The sequence below is a fragment of the Trichosurus vulpecula genome, chromosome 6 (assembly GCF_011100635.1).
Source record: "Trichosurus vulpecula isolate mTriVul1 chromosome 6, mTriVul1.pri, whole genome shotgun sequence".
Lineage (NCBI taxonomy): Eukaryota > Metazoa > Chordata > Mammalia > Diprotodontia > Phalangeridae > Trichosurus > Trichosurus vulpecula.
The window spans coordinates 170,454,279-170,467,771 of NC_050578.1; the positions used below are offsets into that span (position 1 = coordinate 170,454,279).

The 13,493-nt window shown below is 35.2% G+C and overlaps 1 protein-coding gene across 1 annotated transcript in view; it reads right to left on the reverse strand.

The window, feature by feature from the left end:
* The window catches only part of NWD2 (NACHT and WD repeat domain containing 2), a 176,213-nt gene that overhangs the window by 94,411 nt on the left and 68,309 nt on the right, over positions 1-13,493 (reverse strand). The window lies entirely within an intron of this gene.

Sequence of the window (13,493 nt, forward strand, 5' to 3'; positions counted from 1 at the left end):
AGTGTCAGAGAGATTATTTGAGGGCTCTGTTGTAGTTCTAATACAGTACTGGTGATAGATCAAGTGTTCTTCAGTGGAAACAACTTTCAATAGGTGTGACTAAGTCACTTTTGGTAGATAAATGGATAACAAGAATGATAATAATGGGTGTGCCAGCTCTGTGGAGGCTAAAATTTTGAAGATAAACTTGTTTGTAGATTACTCTTTGTTTTACAGAACAAACAAGATAAACCTCAAATGATCATCCTTCCATCTGTCTAATACATACGTATGTATATAAACCTGTATGTATATTGCACTTGCAGATTGGTATATATGTACACATATAAACATGTTGGTGCATATATATGTATATATATGTATGTATATATATATGTGTGTGTGTGGTTATATTTCTCTACAGTTTTTAGCGCAGGATCATAGATTATAGATGTAGAGCTAGAAGGACCTTTTAAAATTTCCAGCAAATACTTCTGTTATAGCCATGATATTGAAATAATTCTTTTAATGAAGAAAAACCATTCATTATCAGCCTAACTTGTACAAAATTTAAAAGAAAAAAATTAAAGTTCCTATGTTGATATGCTATGTGATAAACAAATTAATTAAACAAGCCTAGGATATCATTAATATAGATGTTTTTGACAACTATATTGTGTAATTCTTGTCAATGTCTTGTCATGAAGTAAGCACAATGTGCTGGGGTCTTGCCTATCTTTTTGTTCATGTCTTAAGGATACCAATAAAGAATTTTGTCATGGTAACAGTCCATCTTTTTTAGTCATATACTTCTTTGATGACAGCCTTTGCTAAATTTATCTTTAGTTTCTTATGTTTTTATTTCACTGTTCATACACATCAAATGCCTTTCCATTATTCTCTAGGTAATATTCATTTTTTAAAATCAAAAAAATTACATTAACCTAGCTGAAGCTGTATATTATTTCTTTTTACTTTTTTTTGGCTACCCTATACCTAGCTCTCTCCTCTATCCTGGCTCACCAAAAACAAACAAAAAAAAACTTGCTCCGGTAACAAATACACATAGAAGAAAAAAAATGCACAATAGTATGGATGTATGCTTGGTTCCGCATTTTGAGTCCAACTCCTAGTAGGTAGCATGCTTTATCGTAAGATCTTTGGTATCATGTTTGATTATTGCTCAGAGTTCTGAAGTCTTTTAAAGATTATCTTTTAAGAATGATGTTATTATTTAAATTGTTTACTTGCTCCTGCTCACTTCATTTTACTTCACTTTACTCACATCCATTTAAACAAATCTTCCCATGTTTTTCAGATACTGTCCCTTTAATCTTTTTTTGCAGAACAATAATATTTCATCACATTCATATACAACACTTTGTTCAACCATTCTCCAGTTGATGCATACCACCTTAGTTTCCAGTTATTTGCTACCACAAAAAGACAAAAACCAAAAAAAGTATTTTTATACATATGGGTCCTTTTTCTCTTTCTTCAATCTTTTAGGTTTTAGTCCTATTAGCGGTATCACTGGGTAAAGTGGTATACACAGTTCACTGACTTTTGAACATAGTTATGAGTTTTTTTCCAGAATGGATGGACCAATTCACAGTTCTACCACCAGTTCATCAATGTCCCTGTCCTGCCACAGTCCCTCCAACAATTATCATTTTTTTGTCATGTTTGTTAATCTAGTAGGTGTGATATGTAAACTGAGAATTGCTTTAAATTGCATTTCATTATTTATTAATGATTCCTGCTAATTATTCCTATTAATAATCCTACACTAACACAGAAGTGATCTTTTGCAATTGATCTCTGTTAAACTTTCAGCGCCCTTGAAGCTGAGTCAGTCACAAGCTTGGCTCTGGCCAGTCTGCCTAGACTAATCAATTACTTGTGCATCTGGGACCCTTTCAGATAAGCAGAACATCCTCCCTCCACAGTCTGACATTCTCAAGGCCTCTTGCTCCCTCTCATTCCCCTTCCCCTACTGCTCCCTTCCTCCTCCGATGCCACTCCCATTTGGAGGGAATTATCCTTCACTCCTCCCATAAGAACTCCCCTTTTTGCTATACCCCATAAATATCCAAAGCTTTGCCAGTATTGTGGGCTCCTTGGTATAAGCAGTACCCACATACATGTGCTTTTCTCTTGTAATAAATCAAGTTACTACCCATGTCTTACAGAGTTGTTACTTTTGGTTAATAACGTAAAGGTTCATGTCATAAATAAATCAGAAGGACACCAAATAAAATGGCTTTCACAATTATATATGAAAAAGAGTTCATGACCAAGGGAAAGAGATTATCACAGAAGATAAATTGTACAATTTTTATCAAACAAAATTTAAAAGTTTTTGCACAAACAACCAATTCAGTTAAAATTAGAGAAACAGGTAATGGAGAAAAACTCTCCTGGAAAGGGTTCCTATCTAAGATACATAAGGAACAGACTCAAATTCCCAAGAAGAATCATTCCCCAATAGATAAAAGGTTAAAGGATGTTGGACTTATTTTGATTCTTCGGAAAAGAATAGTGTCTCCTGATTCATAGGCAGACACCATTACCACTTGTTGTAAAGAATACTAGTGATAAAAAGGTCAGGCTGTTTTAAAAAGTTTGAGTTCATTAAAAGAATTTTTAAGGCAATCCAGTCTCATTTTATCCTCCATTTTAATTCTTGGTATAACTCATTTTTTTACTTTCAGTAACTATTTTAGCTCTATATAGAGTTCTTTAGCTCAATATGCCATTAGAAGAAATGACATATCATGATGTGGATAAGAGGCATTCTTTATCTTTTTTGTTTTAATATTTAAGTGGTGAAGCCAAAACCTTTTGAGTAGTTATGGACTTGTTCCAATACTCTGCAGTGTTCTAGGACTTGAGATGAAGAGCAAAATGCTATCAGCAAACAAGAGCTTCTTGCAAGAACTCTTTGTCTATATGGAAACTCTCTTCAGCTTAAGACTCTGTGCTGGATTTCATCTAGCAGAACATCTTTACCATCATACAATTATTTGAAAAAAAATGTAGAGAAGACAAGATCCCACTGAGCTTGTCTGTTGATTACAGTCTTTTGATTCAAGTAGGGAAAAATGCCATCATAATGATTTTTCCAACAAATTGACTACTATACATAATGCATATTATGCAAGGTTGCTTGAAGTATATAAGAACACAGGTGGCCTTATTTCAACCCTGTAATAATTAATATTGGGTAAGGCAGTTCTTGTCAATGAGGTTCAACATCTTCATGGAAGAGATAATAGCAATAAGTTGAAGAAGGGTCATTGTTAAATGTATCTCCCCCCTCCCATTTCAGTTGCTACAGGAACATTTGCATACTGCATTTGTACTAAGGCAGAGGTGTCAAACACATGGCCTGTTGGCTGCATTCACAGTAACACTCCTAAGGGCATCATGAATCAGATTAAAATGTAATTGTGAAATACATAAATAAATGAAAATAAAATGAAATATAGATAATATTGCATTTCAAAACTAAGTCAATATGTGACCCACAGAGATCCTTATGTTCTGAGTAGTGGCCTCTGTTTTCACTTGGGTTTGACACCACTATATTAAGGAGCCAATTTATAATAATTCTTTTAATGTTATATATGAAAGATATCTATGAAAATCCAACCAAAATGTACTACTGACCACTCTCCTAACACATTTCAGCCTCTACTAAAAGAGAAACACAAGTCTTGGCACTTTGAAATGTCACCTACACTCATGGCATGCATAAAATGTATGCACACATATGTGTGTGCATATGCCTGTGTGTGAGCTTTAGGCTCATCTGGACATAGAAACTAGGGAAAGGGCACATCAGAAAAAAGCAGGATGATCAAATTGAGGGAGAGAAAAGGCAGCTTAACTGTGAGAATTATGCTATCTTACAGTGTCTCTTTGCCTTTCACTCCATCATTTGGAGTATGTAAAACTGACATCAGGTAAAGTTTAAGTGGGAGAATATAATGTGAGATGGCAGGATATAAATGATATTTCATAAACATTCATTAAGTGCATACTGTATGCAAGACACTGGACTAGGAAAGAGGTTTGCCAAGACGTGGACCCAAGGTAATGGGGCAGGAAGAAGTACAGCAAGCTCCCCATCCCTCCCAACTATCCCATTCAGATCTACAAAATACTTGAGACCAATTCCTGACTGGGAAATTCAAGAAAAAGTCATAGTCATTTTCAGTCCAGGTTGGCACAGGGAGATCTGCCCAGAGAGGTCTGTAGACATTAGGGATGGGGCCTCTTCAGGAATTGCCATGAAGAACATTCTGGTGTCAGAAAGAGACTTATACCAGGCCCAGGGTAAAGACGTGGTCACAGATCCAGCACAGAAGGGCCTAAATTTGTGCATGGTACAGGTAATAGGTGCCAAGTGGTAGTTTTGTCATTCATCACCCAATTCTGGGTTACAAATACAGAGTGGAATAAAGAGGCATAGGTGCTCCAGGTTGAGGACTAGTCCTGGGCCATAGTCAGCATGCTTAGAAAGAAACAAATTCAGAAGCAGGTAGAAATTGTATGGCTTGAACCTCTGAAGTGAGGATCTGAATTCCAGCTTCCAGCTATAGACTGAAGCCTGCAGAAGAATAATCAGAGCAGAAATCCCAGACTGAGGGCAAGTCTACAGTTTTGCCACTGAACCAGCAAAACTTTCTAGGTGGTTGACAGTGGCTGAGTCTAGAAGCAGTCTACTGGAATTCCAAATAGGGCAAAACTCATAGGCATGTTGCTCAGTTTCAAACTTAGGTCAAGAGCTTACAGAACTCATATGGGGTGGGGGGTAGGAGAGGGTGGTTGTGGTGGATACCAAAATTTACCCTGAATCAGACCACTATGGGAGTACTGAAAGCTTGCAGGCACCCAGCCTGAATTGTCCCTGAGATCCTGGAATAATGTAACACTCAAAACTCCAAGAAAGCAGCAGCAGGACAAGCCCAGACATTCCTTTGAGAAGTATACAAAACCTGGCCCTAACTAAAGTCCGAAGTTGGGAAGTAGGCTGGAAGAATGTCTAAATAGATGAAGAATCCCACCATAAAAAGCTATTATTATGGTGACAGGGAGGCTTAAGATATAAACCCAAAAGAAGAGAACAGCTCCAAAACATTTACAAGTAAATCCTTGGAGGAAAACATGGATTAGGTCCCAGTTCAACTAGAATTCCTGGAAGACATAAAGCAACAGTTAAAAATGTTTTTTTAAAAATAAATGTCAGATGAGAGTACCAGAGGAAAAAACCAGAAAAGAATAAGAGCTATGGAAGAAAGATTGGAAAGGGAATCAACAGCTTGGCGTAAGAGGTACAAAACCTTACCCAAGCAACAAGCTCCCTTTAAATTAGAATGGATCCTAAAGAAGCTGGTGACTCCACAAATAACACAGGAAATTAAGACAAAGTCAAAAGATTGAAAAAATAATAAAATATAAGGTATCTTATGGCAAAAAACTGACTCAAAATAGATCAAACTGATAACTTAGCATTAGAAGGAGAAGAATTTAAGAATACCTCAAAGGATCAAGTTGTATCAATTGATGCAATATTAACCATATTATATATAACCATATATAACCATAATATAACCACATATTAACCATAGGGCAAATAAAATAGAGGTAAGTGAACATTTTTATTTCAAAATGAATTTATAATAAAAAATTGGTCAATTGACGCACCCAGTTCTTCTTGTGGATTTTTAATGAAATAGAGGGCTTTCAAATATTCCCGATAAAAAGAACAGAGCTGTGGAAAAACTGTGAAGTGAAAAACAGGAGTCAAGTGAATCATGAAAAGGTACACTTGAGAAAATAATGATAAAGGGTCAAAAGGGGACAAAATGTTTACATTATAATATGGGAGGATACATGTGTAACCTTTGAACCCTATCATCTTTGGGGGTCATAGAAGGAGTCTAATTAGACAGAGGTGCTGGAACGGGTTCTGGTATGATCCTGATGATCTTAAAAAAGAATAGAAAAGGAGGGGAAGAAAAGTACATTAGGTGGGGGAAAGGAGAAGAAGGTTAGGGAAAATTATCTTAAATAATTACGGTACTCAAATAGAAGTCTATACAAACAAGGAAGAAGGGCTAGGAGAGTACATGACACAAATCTCACTCTTATCTGAACTGGTCAAAGGAGAGAAGGAGCAAACCCTGTACAAAATAATTATCATAGCTTTTTTTTTTCTGGTGAAAAAGAATTGGAACCTGATAAGATACCCATTACTATAATAAATTATATAATTATATACTATATTTATATCATATATACAATATATAATTGGATAAATAATATGTAATAGAGAATATAATAAATTAGAGAATGGCTGAACAAGTTTTGGTATATAAATGTGATGAAATGTTTTTGCGCTATAAGAAATTGTGAAGGGGATAGTTTCGAAGTAACCTCGGAAGACATGTATGAACCAAGGAGTGAAGTGAGCAGAACCAGAAGACCAATTTACACTAAGTGTGGCAAACTAGGGCTTGCCAGCCAAATCCTACTCGCTGCCTGTTTTTGTATGGCAATGAACTAAGAATATATATATATATTTTACATTTTAAAGCAGGAAAGAAACATGGGCTATCGTTTGTCAATTCCAAAGTTATGCAAAAACAACAATACGGTAAAGACAAGACTTAATGCTTAAGCATTGTGATTAGTATGCTGACCTATCATGATTCCAGAATTCTCATGATGAAACAGTACCTGCTTAAAGAGGTGATACGATTCAGAATGAAACATATTTCTTTTGGACATTACTAATGTGAAAATGTGTTTTGCTTAACTATATGTTTTAGCAGGGATTTTGTTTTCTTTTTTTCTTCATGGGGAAGAGGCGGAAGAAAGAGGGTGCAGATTTTTGCTGATTGAGAAGAATTAATAAAAAATGGAAAAGGCATTGCCAAAATGAAAATGAAAAACAGTCCCTATCCTTAAAGAGCAGGCATTTTACTAGAAGATAAATATCTAAACAAATAAGTGAATATAAGAAAATATGAGGGGGAGAACACTAATAGCTAGAGGCATTAGTAGTACACAAACTGAGTCTTCCCCATATATACTGTTAGGATATTTTACTGCATTAAGAATGTAATAGAAAGTTTATGCTTCTGTCTGACTAACACGCTGTGCTATTACTTATATTACAAAATGACTCAGATTTCCTCTATTTGTATTAATACATGATGATTGGCTTTTCTCTTTTCATTGGAAATGAAAAAGTAATTAAGATAGAATGGATTAATTAGAATGGATGGCAGATAAGCTGGTTTAATTAAACAAAAAAACCTGATTCATGCTAGCAGAAGATTTGGATGGCTGGTTATTTTTAAAAAATTAGTATACCATGGACAGAAAAATTTTAACTTGCTGAATACCACACATCAAAAGGGACATCTTTTCTGTTTGAAAGACAGAAAGAGCAGAATAGGCAATAGATGAAAGCCACTGAATAACATTACTTATTTTGTGCCTATACACAAACAGTTTATCTGTGTAAATTTACTTTAGGTTCCTAACAAAGTTAGGCATTTTGGAAAGCTACTTAAATTTTTTGCAGATGCTACCCTAATGCTCAGTTTACTGAAAGAGGAGGTTTCTAAATAGTCTCATTTTGACCTAGAAGAGGTACATAGAGAGCTTAATTTATTTTCAGGGAGTAGCTTAAACCAGTGGTACAGTCTGACTTAACAGCAATGATTATTTGATTCAATTTAATAAACATGTATTAAGTCTTTACTATATCTAGAGCATCAAGATATTCACTGGGGAAAATAAAAAGAATAATCAAAAGACGTGGTGCCCTAATGGCACTTATAATCCAAAAGGGAATATGACATGAATATAAATAACTGTAATACAAAAAAAGTATGAGAAGCACATAAGAGAAGAGCAAAATACTAGGTGAGGTCCAAGGAAAGAAAGAATTGAGTAATGCTTTGTGAAAGAAGTAACATTTGAGGTAGTCTTTGAAGGATGGGTAGAATTACAACAAGCTGAGTGAGAAGTTGGGAAAGGCCATTTCTGGTGCTGGAAATGGTGTAAGCAAACACAATAATTGTATGTGAAGGGTGAAGAGTAGTCCAAGTTGCCTGGAGTGAAGTCTGGATGGATGGGAATAATGTAAGATAAAGCTGGAAAGGTAAGGTGTTGGCAGATTGTGAGGGGCCTTGAATACTAAATTAAAGAAGCTAGAATTTATTCAGATGGCAAGAAGCCATTACCTGATTTGGGGCAGAAGAGTAACATCATGGATATAATCAACATTTAAAAAACTGGATTATAGCCTTAAGAAAGGTTACTCAATCAATCAACTACTTATTAAGTGCCTACCATGCACCAGGCACTGTTAAGTACATAGAATAAAACAATCCCTACTTATAATGCCTTCAATGCTAATGGGGGAGATAAGTGTATATTTCCCATCTATTCATATATATATAATATAAATATGTATATATATATAAACCTACATGCACGTGGAAATATATGCATATTAAGCATAAATATAACATTAATATAAGCGCATACAAAATCGGTGACTAAATTGATGGGTAATAGACCTATAACCTTCCAAACACTGGATATTATTTAATTCCTTCCACAGGCTCATAGAAATGCCACATTTTGTTAGATTAGTGGTTTAGCCAGTCTGAAGCCAGCAAGGGTTGTTTTGATCTTACTTGAATATTATGAATAAATATATTTGTATAACTATGAAACAACAATGCTACTTGCTGCTACCGTGGCTGTGTAAGACCAATAACACCAGCACATAGGAGGGCTGCTAGCACAGGTTCTTTGATCTAATATTCTAAGGAAAGCAACTTTAAGGGGTTAATCTTTAATTAAACATACATATATCATTTATTTAGTTCAGGGGAAAAAGTCAGCACCCCAAAATAATTATCAGAGAGAGAAGCACCAACATATGTTTTTTTCAAAGCTGGGGGGACACTCGTTGCTGGCTACCCAGACTCTCCATACCAACACTTCCAATAAGTTAGCCCCCAAAGCAAACCCTCTCCTCCAGCAGTTCTGAGAGTTCTGGCTTAATGGCTACCCTCAGCATATATATATATATATATATATATATATATATATATATATATACCCTTTTTTCAGGGCCGAGGGCTTCATACCTCTCCTGACCTAATTAGCAAAAGGGTATAGGCCTTCCTACAAACAAAGGCAAGACTCAATCAAAGGCACTTGATTCTCTTAGTGCTGAGAAGAACTCGAAAAGAAAAAATGGTAAAAAGTCCCATTTTGCTTGCCCTTGCAAACTATGAAGGTGTGACTCAAGAGGTTATAAAAAGAGAATTTTTCTCTCTGTGTAAGTTAGCTTATATGTAGAAATTGAACCATTTGCAAATGGTCAGCCTATTTATAAATTGGAAGCTGGCACCTACCCAAATATAGAGATAAACATGTTTTTAGAGTCTAAGTCTAAGCAATACTCCAAAGCCTAAATGGGACTCTGTGGTCACATCAATGTGGATGCTTCCTGCAAAGATTTGGATACATATCACAAACTATTCATGCCTGATCATTTTGTGTGACTATTGCCCACATCCTTCCATAAATTCACTAAAGGGGCCCTACCTAATGTGGTCAGAGCCTTACTCAAGTTCAATTTACATTGTGTGGATACCAGTGGAGTACACACATTGTCCATCAGTTGTCATTCACTCTCTGCATAGCTGGGCCATCTTTCTGCTTGGCCATATGCTTCTCTGATGATATATTGTATACTTTTTCCTATGTGATCACTTACTTATAATGTATTGTGACCTACTTAGGTACAACATGCACCTCTGTATTGCCTTTTGACTGACCCTCTATTTCATTTTTTTGGACTAGTATTGCTTGATTCATATCCACATGACAGCACCAGTAAAATAGTGGTGTTAAAAATAGAATTCATTTCAGGAAAGTAGTTTTATATCATCAAAAGAACTAAATAATTTTCTAAAGATAATAGAGCCTGTCTTCAAACTCCTGTTAAATTCTGGACTCAGTTCATTATCTATTTACAAAATCTGTCCAAAATATATGCACTTATGAATAATTTCTATAGATTGTCCATCTAACTGCATATCATAGTCTGAACAATCAGTATTCTTTATCTACTGTGTTTTCCTCTGTGTATTATCAAGCTTAACTCTTTTGATTGATTTTGAATCTTGTTTAGAAGACTATGATGTCCTGGGGCAGGATGCAATTAGCACAAAGTAACCCCTATTTGGACATCTGTAAGATTTAGAGAGAATCCATCTTCAGTTTTGGATCTATGCTGGAGCCTCCTCTCTGACAATAGCAAACACCTTAGTGTGAATATGCCTTTATGGTTTTATTTCTTGCCTGGTATTAGTAATCAGAGAATTGAATAAAATTATCATTCACATTCTTCAAGAAATCACATATGATTTTGAGACACTCAAGGGGGTATTTTGTTGGAAGAGAGTCTTTAAAGCTACATTTTACTTCACTGTCTACTGAATTAAATGCTTTTTTATATTCTGCAATCAATAAGTACAGTGGGATCTTTAATTGTTTATATCTTTCAGACAACTGTGTGATTGTAAAGATGGGATCTACTGAGTAATATGACTTGCAAAAGCCTGCCTGTTCTCCTCTTATATGCTTCTCAAGGATGCCCTTAAGGTGTGGTTTGATTATAACCATAAAAGCATAGGAATGAGAAAGTAAGCACATGGACAGGTAGTTATAAATATTCTCTCAGTCACCTTAATAATGTCTATCATTTTTCTCCTACCTTTGGTATCCATTTTTCTTTCAGACACACGGAGAAACAATCTTTCGATTCCCTGAAAACTGTGTCACCTTCAACATAACTTCCTGAATACATATTTGATGTAGTCCAAGTACTTTCTCATATTTTCTCAAATGCTATTATTTCCACTTCCTTATCAGCTCATCCAATACTGTGATGCTAGAAGTCCAAATGTGGTGGCTCCATTGCCAAGGATCATAAAAAGGGAGTTGTTATAAAAATCTTTATAGGTTGTATCTGTTTTTTCTTTGTTGGCCTTCCATTTCCATCCTTAAACATCCTTGGGATGATTTCATTTAGCTGGACTTAGTTTAGTTAGAGAGTTACTAAGCTTTTCAAAAATCTTGTTTTTCTCTCTACTATGTCTCACTGTTTTATGATCTGACATTGCCCATAATTTTTCAGTATTTTTTTTACACAAGATTTTGCAAATTGAATATCACTGGTTCCCTTAGCTCCTATATCTTCATTTTGACAAAGAGATTACTTGCTGGGTGAGGTGCTTTCTAAGTTCTTTTGTTTTCCTCATGACTTTTGATTCATATTGGTTCAATTTCTTTGGGAATTACTTATAATTGGTGTCAACATCTGTTCCTCCTACCATGTCCCATTTTTTTCTTGCAACAACTTGTTTAAATAGGTCATTTTGGATATATTCTACCTGTATGCCATATATCTCTTTTTTAAAAATTTTTTTCCAGGCTTTGTGTTAACTTTGGTCTTTGCTCAGATGACCTGGTGGTATGATTATGCATAATTAGTTGATTGAGTATTGATTCCCATATGAGCAACGAATCATTTTCTGTCTGCAAAAATACAATCTATTTCATTTTTGTGATGATATTTTATTACCTGCCATGTGCAAAGCTAACACTTTTCTTGAAATATGACAGCTAGATGGAACAGTATAGAGAGATAGGCTTGGAGTCAGGAAGAACTCAGATCCTGCCTCAGCTACTTACTAGATGTTTGACTACAGGCAAATCAATTAACCTCTCAGGGCTTGCGTTTCTTTCTTTGTAAAATGAAGTGTATGAACTTGATCTTTCTAAGGTCCTTTCCAGCTCTTAATCTATGATCAGGGAAGCTTGTGCAGGTGTAGAATTTATATGAAGTTTATAATCATTTGGCCTCTCTTGCTTCCTACTGTTGAAACATATTTTCCAATATATTTTTCTCCATCCTCCCAAATACCTGCTTTTGTATTAAAGGTATTGATTATCACAGTACACATTGATTTGATTTAGAAAATCTTATCAAGTTTTTTTTTTTGTATAATATTCACTCTCCTGTGCCGTCATCATTGAGTTAAAAATTAAACTAAGTAAAAATACTTTAGAATTAATAGTGAGTTTAAAAAATGATATTAACAACAAAATTTAATTGAAAACAAAACAATGAAATCAAAATAGGGTTTTCTGTCTTAAAGAAAGTAAGGGAAACTAGGAGTCAGAGGTGAGGAGGAAGAGCTTCCTAGGATAGAGGACAGCCAGTGCAAATGTATGGAGTTGAGAGATGGAATGTTGTGTGTGAGGAGCAGTAAGATGGCCAGTGTAGTTAGATCATACAGCAAGGGGTGAGTAAATTCTAAGAACACTGAAAGGGCAGGAAGGGGCTGATATGAGAATGGTGCCAAACAGAAGATGTTATATTTCATCCTGAAAGTGACTGGGAGTCACTGAGTGGAAAGATAGAATTGTACTTTATGAAGATCACTTTGGTGGCTGAGAGGAGAATGGACTGGAAGGGAGAGAGACTAAAGGCACGTAGACCAATTGGAAGGCTACTGCAATAGTCTAGATGAAAGGTGGTGAAGGCTCATGCCAGAGTGATGGTCACGTGAATGGAAAGAGGGGGAGCTCTACAAGAGATGTGAAGGCAAAAATGACAAGATTTGATAATGTCAGAGTGGTGGTTGTGTGGGTAGAGAAGGGGAAGTACACAGGAAATATGAAAGTAAAACAGAAGATTTGACAATAGATTAAGTAGGAGGAAGAAAGGAGGCTGGAGTACATTTGGGAAATTGCACAACATTTATAATGACCCCAAGCTGGTTCTTATATGAGGAGCCATCATTTTAACACCGACATTCTTTTCATTATGTTGGATGACTGGAAATCATAGAACAGTACAATCAACACAGTGCTCAAAATAAACATGCATTTTTGGAACCATAGAGAAAATATTTCATCAAGACAGAAATTTCTTAATCTTTTCCCTTATCATTAAACAAAATACTGTTTGAGTGTTTCAGTAGGATTTCATTAAAATATGTAGTTCCCAAACCTCCACAAACAAAAAAAGGGGGAAGTATTAAGCCATAATAAATTAGAGTGGTACTCCTCTGCTTTTTCATAAAGTAAATGACAAACACTTCTTTCCACACTTTACTAGAGCAAGATGAAATTGCCTTGTTTTTCAGAAGTACATTCATTTGCATTATGAAATTAATCTTCCTGAATGAAGATACTGCCATCACAATTATTCTTAAAGTTTCAGTTTTTATTTTGATGGAAAAAAGGAAATAACTCTTCAAATTAGATCTGTTGTTATTGCTGTAGGGGTAGCAAAATTTATGCTTCATTCTGTTCTTCCTTTCGTGTTTATTTCCATTTAAGGATCTCCCACTGAGACTTGTATGAGGCAACTCAGCACTGTTCATTCAAATAAAATATAA